Source organism: Triticum dicoccoides, chromosome 2B, assembly GCF_002162155.2.
Source record: "Triticum dicoccoides isolate Atlit2015 ecotype Zavitan chromosome 2B, WEW_v2.0, whole genome shotgun sequence".
In the NCBI taxonomy this organism is placed as follows: Eukaryota; Viridiplantae; Streptophyta; class Magnoliopsida; order Poales; family Poaceae; genus Triticum; species Triticum dicoccoides.
Window position 1 is genome coordinate 358,155,973 of NC_041383.1, and position 10,150 is coordinate 358,166,122.

The window sequence follows — 10,150 nt, forward strand, 5'->3', positions numbered from 1 at the left end:
TCCATCCCGATCCACAAGGACGCAGGTCGACTGCAATCTGTGCTCCATCCCTACCTGCAAGAGCGATGAAGCGCAGGTCGACCGGATTTTCCACCTCAGAGCCGCGTCTCAAGCACTAAAGTATATTCCGAGTGAAGAACAAAGTTCGCTCGAAGGCAAATGCAAACATATTCAACGATAAGCCAAGTTCAGATAACATCCTACGGATTCAGAAGTGCTCAGGCGTCAAGCCTGTAAAAGTTTATTGGTTACAAAACCACTCGGTATTCCGAGGAAAATTTAAGGCGAAGCATAGAAGTTTTTTACTCCTCAGGTGGAGGACTGGAGGGCGCGACAAACTGGTCCAAGTCAATTCCGTCAGCAATCCGAGTGGCAGCAGCAATAAAGGTCTCCATCAAAGACTGGAAGTCGTGCTTCTTGGTATTGGCCACTTTGATGGACGCTAGCTTGTCCTCTTGCGCATCCTTGCAGTGAACATGGACCAGGGACAGAGCAACGTCAGCACCGCACCTGGAAGAAGACTTCTTCCATTCTTGCACTCGACCTGGAACTTCATTCAGTCGAGTCATTAGAGACTCGAGGTCATTTTGAAGCGTCTCTCCCGGCCAGAGTGTCGTGTCGATTCACGACGCCGCAACCTTCAATCGAGCAAGGTAGTCAACAACTCCAGCAACACGAGACTCCAGTCGGAGCACGTTCATAGCGGCTTCATCCTTCACAGGAGAGTTAATGGGGTCCAAGCTTGTCTCCACTCGACTGGTCTCCTGCTCGAAGTTTTGGCAGAATTCTATAAACACAATTCAAAGTTAAGCCAATAGTTCTATGATGAGTCGATGATAACAAGTCAGCCGGATAGAAGAGATTACCTTCAAGCATGATGAATAACTTCTTGGCGAGCCCTCCCAGATAAGCCTCCAGATTGTTCTCCTTCCCCGCCAGTTCGCTAGCCTTGTCACTCAGAGCTATCTTATCATTCTTCAGACGGCTGACCTCCTTGTTGGCCGCGTCGAGAGCAGCTTTCAGATTGGCATTCTCCTCTTCAAGTTTACCGACTGAAGCCAGTTTTTCTTCCGCAAGCTTCGTTTTGTCCAAAGCCGCCTTCTGCGCCTCGGCGAGGTCATGGTCCTTCTTCTTCAGAGCCTCCTTCATTTTATCTGCAAAGTGACAATGAGATCAGAATTAGGAATGGTCAGAAAGATAAAGACAGTGGTCAAGATTCTCACCAACCATACCTTTTGCTTCATCTTTCGCCTTCTTAAAGTTCTCCTGGACAAGCTTCAAGTCAAGGTCGAGCTGGATATGCTTGTTTTCCAATTCAGTATAGCGAGCCACAAGCTCGCAAGATTTCTGCGAAGGGTTAGTCGACAGACATCAAAGATAGGTTGCTTCCGAGTAACTAAAAGAAAAATCGTAACATTTCTAAGACTACAGCCGAATCGAAATATTCAACAGTAGTCTCGGGGACTACACCCAGTGGGTGCACTCAGCGTGCCCCCACTGGTTCTTCCGACTTGGTCCGATCAGTCGGAAGAAAGAGATAAAGAGGTTATGATCCTAAAACTATAGCACTATAGCTAACTGCCAGCAGTCAGCCATGGTCTCATCATGATCTACAAAAAAAAATAAAAAAAATAAAAAAAATGACACAGGTTCTTCAGACCTTAGTCGACTGCCAGCAGTCGACCATGGTCTCGGGGACTACACCCAGTGGGTGCACTCAGCGTGCCCCCACTGGTTCCAAGATTCCATTCGACATGGTCCGACCAGACCGAGTGAAGAAGTTAGAGTGAAGAAATTCAAAATGCAAAGACTACAGTCGACTGCCAGCAGTCCACCATAGTCTTGGGGACTACACCCAGTGGGTGCACTCAGCGTGCCCCCACCAACCAAAAATTCAATCGACACACCCAATGGGTGTACAGATGCAAAGATCTTCGGAAAGAAAATCTTTAGATAGCATATCCTAACAGAACAAGCGGTGACCAACTAACCTGGATGTTGCTCTGAAGGGCTGAGCTAGCATCACAGGCCGCTTGGCTGGCTTCCCGGATCGTCTTCACCTGCTCCATCATGATCCCCGCCTGGCGTATAGCCTCCTTAGCAGCACCCGCTTGGTCCTCTGGGACGTGGTGTGTGGCGAAAAGGAAAGGCGTGTCAGCAGTCGACGACGAAGGTCGAGCACTCGTCAGTGGCACAACAAAGGACATGGAAGTCCGAGTGATGTTGCCACCCTCCTGAACCAGCGTCTCAGGCACTGATGCAACCTGAGCGGTCTTGCCAGCCGACGCCTTTCTATTCCTCCTTGGCCTCAGCGGCGCCTCGTCGTCATCATCAGGGAGATCAATGACATGAGGGGGAGCTTCAGGAAAAGTCCAAAGTTAAAATCGAAAATCCAATCGACCAAAAGTGAAATTACAAAGATTGTACCAAGGTTGGAGGTGGCAGCGTCTTCCATTTCCTGGTCTTCGTTCTTGGCGGAGGTCTCGGAGGTAGCAGCACTGCAGATTTCAGAAACCAGTCTGTTAGATAATGAGTCGACCAAAAGTCTGTCCATGCTAAATGAGAAAACACAAGTTCTACTATTACCCGGAGATGGTGGGAGTGGCCATTCTCATCTTGGGCAAGGCCTTCGGCAGCTTTGATGACGCCGCTCGTGGATGCTTCGGGGATTTTTCAGTCGGCGCCGGAGAAGCCGCACGAGGACGTTTGGACGACTGCCCAACAGGCGCAGTCGCTTTGCCACGCTCGCTTGCAAGGTCATGGGTGAGCTTGGATCGCCTTTCCGTGCGAGGAGGATCGACTTCCTCCTCCTCCTCTTCACTGCAGCCATCATCACCCTCCTCCCCCTCACCATCAGATTGCCACTCCTCCTCACTTTCGCCTCCGCTCGCCTCCTCCTCCTCGGCCTGTTCTTGCGCCCCGTTGGGCATTGAGTACATCTCAGTGGTGGCCTAGAAGACAACAAAAAAGACAAAAGTCAGTCGACTGATTTTAAGCAAACAGAATGAAGAAAGCAGGATCACAGTCAGAGATGCAGAATTGGACCTGGTCTACTTCATATGATTGGTCGAGTGGAGGAATCCTCCTGGCTCCTTGGGGGTTGTCTTTGTTCCCTGTGATGCTCGCCAGCCACCTCTCCAGCGTGGCATCCTCGACCTCCTCCGGGTGGATCCGAGTGGTGTCCTCAGTGCCAGAATACAACCACATCGGATGATCTCGAGCTTGAAGCGGCTGGATGCGTCGTGGGAGGACAACCTCCAAGAGGTCCATGCCGGTCACCCCATCATGGATAAGCTGGACAACACGTTCGACCAGCACCTTAACCCACGCCTTCTCTTCCGGGATCACCTTCAAAGAGGAAGGCTTCCTCACTCGGTCCATGGAAAAAGGAGGGAGTCCAGTCGACTGCCCTGGCGTCGGTTGTCTTTGTAGTAGAACCAGGTCGACTGCCATCCACGGACCGAGTCGGGTAGGATCATGGCCGGAAAAGAACTTTTCCCCCTCATTTGAACCCCAAGACCCCCACACATCTGAATCACTTGTGTTCTCTCGTCACTCGGATTGGCCTTTTTCACCGTCTGGGAGCGACGGGTGAAAATGTGCTTGAAAAGACCCGAATGAGGCCGACAACCCAGGAAATTCTCGCACAAAGACACGAAAGCAGCGAGGTACACGATGGTGTTGGGTGTGAAGTGGTGGAGTTGCGCCCCAAAGAAATTCAGAAATCCCCGAAAGAAAGGGGGAGGCGGCAAAGAAAACCCACGGTCGACATGGGTAGCCAAGAGAACGACCTCACCCTCCTGAGGCTGCGGCTGAGACTCCTTCCCCGGGAGCCGCGCCGATCCATGGGGGATCAGTCCTCCATTGGCCAGGTCGTCAAGGTCTTCTTGACGAATCGTCTAGCGGATCCAGTCGCCCTGGATCCAGCCCTGCGGCAGGCCGACCCTCGATGAAGATCCGCCCCAACTGGTCACCCTTCCCTTCGCCTTCGCCGTCGCTTTCTTCGCCCGCTCCAGGGCCGCCGTCTTCTCTTTCACCATCGTCGCCGGCGAGACGCGCACAGAGCAGCGGCACTGAGACGGAAGCGAATGCGGCGGATAAGTCTGAGGAACAGAGGAGGAAATGAGAACGCACTGTTCAAAAACCCTCGTCTGGGGCCTTATACGAAGTTACTTCCGAGTGACTGACTTGTAGGCCCGGGCGATCCTGTCAAATCCCGCAATAGTCGCGCGCGCGATACGTGGCGAAAAAGATGGCACGGAGATCGAGGCGTCCCTGCCTTATCCCATCCAATTACTGCGGCCTCCTCCGCCCCACGCGCTTCCCGAAATTTGAATCCCGCTAAATCCGTGAGCTGCAGAGCAACTCGTCAGACGGAAGATTTCCTCCGCTCTGTCGTTCGGAGGTCTCCAAGTAAAGAAATTCACTAGACGGATACAAAGAATGGATCAAGGCGACTGAAAAAGAAGTTGATGTCGTCACCTAAGTTCATTGATCCAAAACAAGACATACTCATAGCATGAAAATGGGTCGGAAGTGTGTTCAACTCCTTCCCCACTCAAACCTCGATCCATTCGGGGGCTAATGATGAAGCTATGTACCTAGGGTAGGGTCATGGACCTGTCCAAGGTACCCTCCCCAAGGACATCTCTAGAAGAAACCACCTTTCAGTCGACCCGGAAGTGTTCCACTCGACGGACTCGAAGACACTCGACCATGAAGCCAACCACTCGACTGCCAGGAGACCTAAAGTCACTCTGCACGCAAACAGTCTGTCATTAAGTAGCTTTTATGGTCATCATAGCACTTTATTTGTGGCCTTACCAGTAACGCCCGATCTTAATATACTTTAAACCCTGCATAACTGAGGGCCGGATGGGTCTAGCGGACTCTATATAAGCCACCCCCCTCCTTAGTGTAAAGGGTTCGCACCCCTGTAACTCATATACACATAATCTGGTCGACCGCCTCCGGGCTCCGAGACGTAGGGCTGTTACTTCCTCCGAGAAGGGCCTGAACTCGTAAACATCTTGCATATACAACTACTCCATAGCTAGGATCTTGCCTCTCCATTCCTACCCCCCTATTCTACTGTCAGACTTAGAACCACGACAACAGATATACAAAGTGAAGTATGAAAGGCTTCCCGGTTGGTGCGCCGTTTGTGGGATGCTGGGCCATCTATTCAAAGAGCATGGCGATGGGGTTCACCCGCCATCTGCTCTAGTTTTCAAGGAGCTCAGGTCTGAGTGGTTTATGCGCAGCAGGAGGGGTCCTGGTGAGGGACGTGGGCGCCGCGGTGGTCGTCGTGGAGGCCGGTTTGGAGGCCGCTTTGATGGAGAGCGATCAGGAGGGCGCTCGGAGGGAAGCAAGTCCGGGGGGAATTGGGGCGCCGGCAAGCAAAATACTATGGAAGAATATGGGGATGAGGAACAGGCAGCAAATGTCGACATGCATACTGATAATCCAAGCAGGAAGATATCAGAAAGAGCCGATGTGAGTACTTACCCAATTACTGCAAGGGACCATGCTCAGGCTGCGGCGGAAAACATGTCCCTGGGGATCGTTCCATCAGGTTCCGTCATCACCAGTCCACCGCCACAGAGGGACTCAAAGATAACAAGGAAATAAGATGAGAACTGCGAGCCAATGTGCTGTTGTGAAGAATTTGGCGGGCTCCTTCGAGGAGCGCCGCCAGGCCAAATGAGCACTTTTTGTTGGAAATGCCGTGGTGTGGGCAACGCCGCAACAGTCCAAGAGCTTCGCGAATTTGCAAAGAAGTTTGCCCCTACCCTCTTGTGTATTGTAGAGACACAGATTGATGGTGAAAGGGTAGAAGCTCTAGTTGGTACTTTGGGTTACGATAGTTCTTTGGCAGTTGATAGTCAAGGTAGAAGTGGTGGTCTTGGTATTTTTTTTGTAACAATGAAATAAAAGTAGAGATTTTGGGTTATTCGTGTTATCATATTGATGTGTTTGTGGAGGAAGACGGACATGAGAAGTGGAGAATGACGTGTATATATGGCGAGGCTCAGACCCATTTGCGTCACCAGACTTGGACGGTTTTGAAAAACATTAGTACTTTGAGTGCACTCCCTTGGTTGTGTATTGGCGATTTCAACGGAGTTCTACCTCCAACTGAACATGAAGGTATCAGTACACGTAGCAATGCCCAGATTCAAGCTTTTCGAGATGCCACAGACGTTTGCATGTTGCTGGATATTGGGTATAAGGGGCCGTTTTGGACTTTTGAGAAAAAAGTCGCAGGGGGTACGTACACCAGGTGCAGGTTGGATCGGGCGCTCGCCAATGCAGACTGGGCTTCTCGCTTTCCTATGGCTTTTTTGAAGCATCATTCGGCGGCTACATCCGATCAGAGCGTGATATTGCTCAGCCTGGGAAGAAGTAACGAGGGCACGACTAGCCGGTCTTTCCGATACGAGGCGGTGTGGGAAAAGCATGAGGGTTTTGGTGGCGTGGTAATAGAGGAGTGGGCGGCCGGCGACCCATGCGTTAGTGTTCAGCAACTCCATGATAAACTAGTTCAGGTCTCCAAGGGATTGACCAGATGCAACAAGCATACTTTTGGGTGCGTACGCAAGGAAATCAAGGAGCTTAAAAGTAAACCGGATGAGCTGAGGGGCGACCCATTGAGGACATCGCCTAGCCATGTGGAACTGAAAATAAATGAGAGGCTCATTGAGCTTTACCACCGAGAGGAAATAATGTGGAGACAAAGGGCACAGATTGATTGGCTTTCTTCTGGTGACAAGAATATGAATTTTTTTCATCTACGGGCGAGTATTCGAAGGAAAAAGAATATGATTTGGGCGCTGGAAAACGCTTTGGGAGTGTTGACAAAGGACCCAGATGAGATGAGGGCTTTGGTGCACAATTTTTATAATGATCTTTACACTTCTGAGGGGGTTCAAGGCATAGATGATGTTCTCGAACACGTTCCGAGGAAGGTAACAGCGACTATGAATGCTAGCTTATGTGCTCCATACACGAGGGACGAAGTTAAGACAACACTTTTTCAGATGTCTCCCAGCAAGGCTCCAGGTCCATATGGTTTTCCAGCCCAATTTTACCAAAAGCACTGGGATGTGTGTGGGGAAGATGTCACTGATATTGTTCTCAGGATTGTCAAAGGGGAAGAGAACCATGAGTGCATTAACAATACGATTCTTGTGTTGATCCCCAAGGTGACAAACCCAACTCTTCTCTCACAATTCCGACCTATAAGTCTATGTAACGTCTTGTACAATATTGCCCCAAAAGTGGTAGCTAACAGGTTAAAGCTAGTGTTGCCAGAGATAATCTCACAGGAGCAGTCTGCTTTCGTGTCCGGCAGACTTATAACAGATAATAGCATTTGTGCTTACGAATGCTTACATTTTATGAAGCGCAACAGGTCAAAGAGCAATAGCTACCGTGCGCTTAAGTTGGATATGATGAAAGCCTATGATAGGCTAGAGTGGCCGTACTTAAGAGCTATCATGGGGAGATTGGGTTTTGCACAGTCTTGGATAGATATTGTGATGTCTATGGTTTCCTCAGTCTCTTTTTCGGTCATGTTTAATGGAGAGAAGCTCCAATATTTCAACCCATCAAGAGGGATTCAGCAGGGAGATCCTATCTCCCCTTACCTTTTCTTGATTGCAGCAGAGGGCCTTTTGTGCCTCCTAAAATATAGTTCTCCGTCATCGTCTTTGCAGGGCATTAAGGTGGCTCCCACGGCTCCATCTGTCAACCACCTTTTATTCGCAGACGACAGCCTGCTGCTATTCAAGGCTAGTGTGGAGGGTGCAGACAGAGTATCAAACTTGTTGGATACTTATTGCAGGGCATCAGGGCAGTGTATAAATAATGCAAAATCATCTATTTTCTTCAGTAAGGGCTGCCCCCCCCGAGTATAAGAGAAGAGATCAAAAATAAATTACAAGTGCAGAATGAGTCCCTGAGTGAGAGATATCTGGGGATGCCCACCGATGTTGGACACTCGAAGAATGGCACCTTTAAATATTTTCATGATAGGGTGTGGGAGAAGATTAAAGGATGGATGAAGATACTACTGTCTGCAGCAGGAAAGGAGGTGTTGATCAAATCAGTTGCCCAAGCAATCCCGATATTCTCCATGTCATGTTTTAGACTTCCTAGAGGACTATGTGAGAGTATTACTTCAATAATCAGACAATTTTGGTGGGGCAACAAACGAGGAAAATGGAAACCAGCCTAGGTCGCTTGGGATATTATGGTCAGACCAAAATATATGGGAGGACTTGGTTTTCGAGACTTGGAGCTGTTTAATCTAGCTCTTCTTGCTAGGCAAGCATGGAGGATACAAATGACACAGTCATTGAGCGCAAGAATACTAAAATACATTTACCACCCAGATTGTTCTTTGCTTGATGCGGAGCTGGGAGCGCATCCTTCGCAAATTTGGAGGGCTATCCTAGACGGAAGGGATATCATGTCGCAGGGCATTATACGAAGAATTGGTCATGGAGAGTCCACTAACATATGGACCGACAACTGGATTCCGAAGCAAAGTTACAAAAGGCCGATTACATCTTTAGTCCCGTCGCCACTGCTGCATGTCAGAGCTTATTGAAAGAACTACAACGTCGTTGCGGGTGGAGCTGATAAGATCGGTCTTCACACCCATAGATGCAGAAGCAATACTACAGATCCCACTATGCATGAGAAGGGTTGATGACTTCTGGGCCTAGGGAGAGGAGCCGAGGGGAAATTTCTCAGTTAGCTCTGCCTATGGAATGCTTGTCCGGACGAAGACCGATTGGGAGGCTTGGTTGGAAGGGAGAGAAGAAGCATCATCAACTCAGGGAGAAAGCAGAGAATGGAATTCAGTTTGGAAGCTGCGAGTCCCGTCAAAGATCAAAGTTTTCTTATGGCGTTTTGCCAAACACTCTATTCCATCTGTGAACTTTTGCTAAGGCACAATATGGCAACCACGGAGGCATGTCATCTTTGCAGAGTTCGTGATACTTGGAGACATGCCTTGTTGGATTGCCCGGTCTCACGAAGTACTTGGGCACTATCATCAGATGTGGTTCTTGATCAACTAAGTATGAACGAGCAGGAGTGCGCGAAGAAGTGGTTGTTCAAGTTACAGGAAGCGCTACCCACTGAAGAATTTGTCAGGGCGGCCGTGTCACTTTGGGCGATTTGGGGGGCGTGAAGGAAAGCTATCCATGAAGACATCCATAAAAGTCCACACGCCATCCACAACTTTATCAATTCCTATTTGCAAGATATTCAGGTGCTTTCACTAGAGAAAGTTACGAGGGTGACTTCCACTATACGCCCCACTGGATGGTTAGCACCCCAATCATACCACTCCAAGATTAATGTAGATGCAGCTGTAGGCCGGGGAGGTCGCTATGGTTCAGTTGCTACAATTTGTCAGGATTCAGGAGGAGGATTCCTGGGAGCATCTGCTATGGTGTTCAACTTGGGTGACCCAACCACATTGGAGGCATGTGCAATTCGAGAGGGTTTCTCCTTGGCGGTGGATTTGAACCTAGACATGATATGTATGGCGTCCGACTGCAAGGGGGTAGTCCAAGAGATCAAGAAGGGAAGTGCAGCCACGTATGGAGCAATTATTCAGGAGATCAATCAACGAATTTCTTCTTTTACTTCGTGTATTTTAGATCATGAGTTTAGGAGCTCAAATGTTGAAGCTCACAACTTAGCGAAACATGCTTTAACTCTTGGGCACGGTCGCCATGTTTGGTTAGGCCAACCCAATGGAATTTCCTTCGTCCCTGATGAATAAAGTTTTCGCGAGGCTGTCTCAAAAAAATTGTTCTATTTTTTTACTACTATCAGTTACTAGTAGTACAGTGCGTCTTGGGCTATACTTCTATACTTATGAAGGGCATTCAAATAAAAGTAGGCAAATGTAATATAGAATAAATATTTATTCAATGATGAATATTAATCGGGCAACCCATCGGGTCACCCCTGGGCACAAACCTATACCCATACCCTACCCATCACTAATCGGGTTATCCATGGGTAAAACCCATGGGCAGAGTCGGCGACCCATACCCTACCCATTTGGGTCGGGTGCCCATGGGCGCGTGAACCCATGGGTCGGATTGCCGGGTTGACCCCCCCCCCC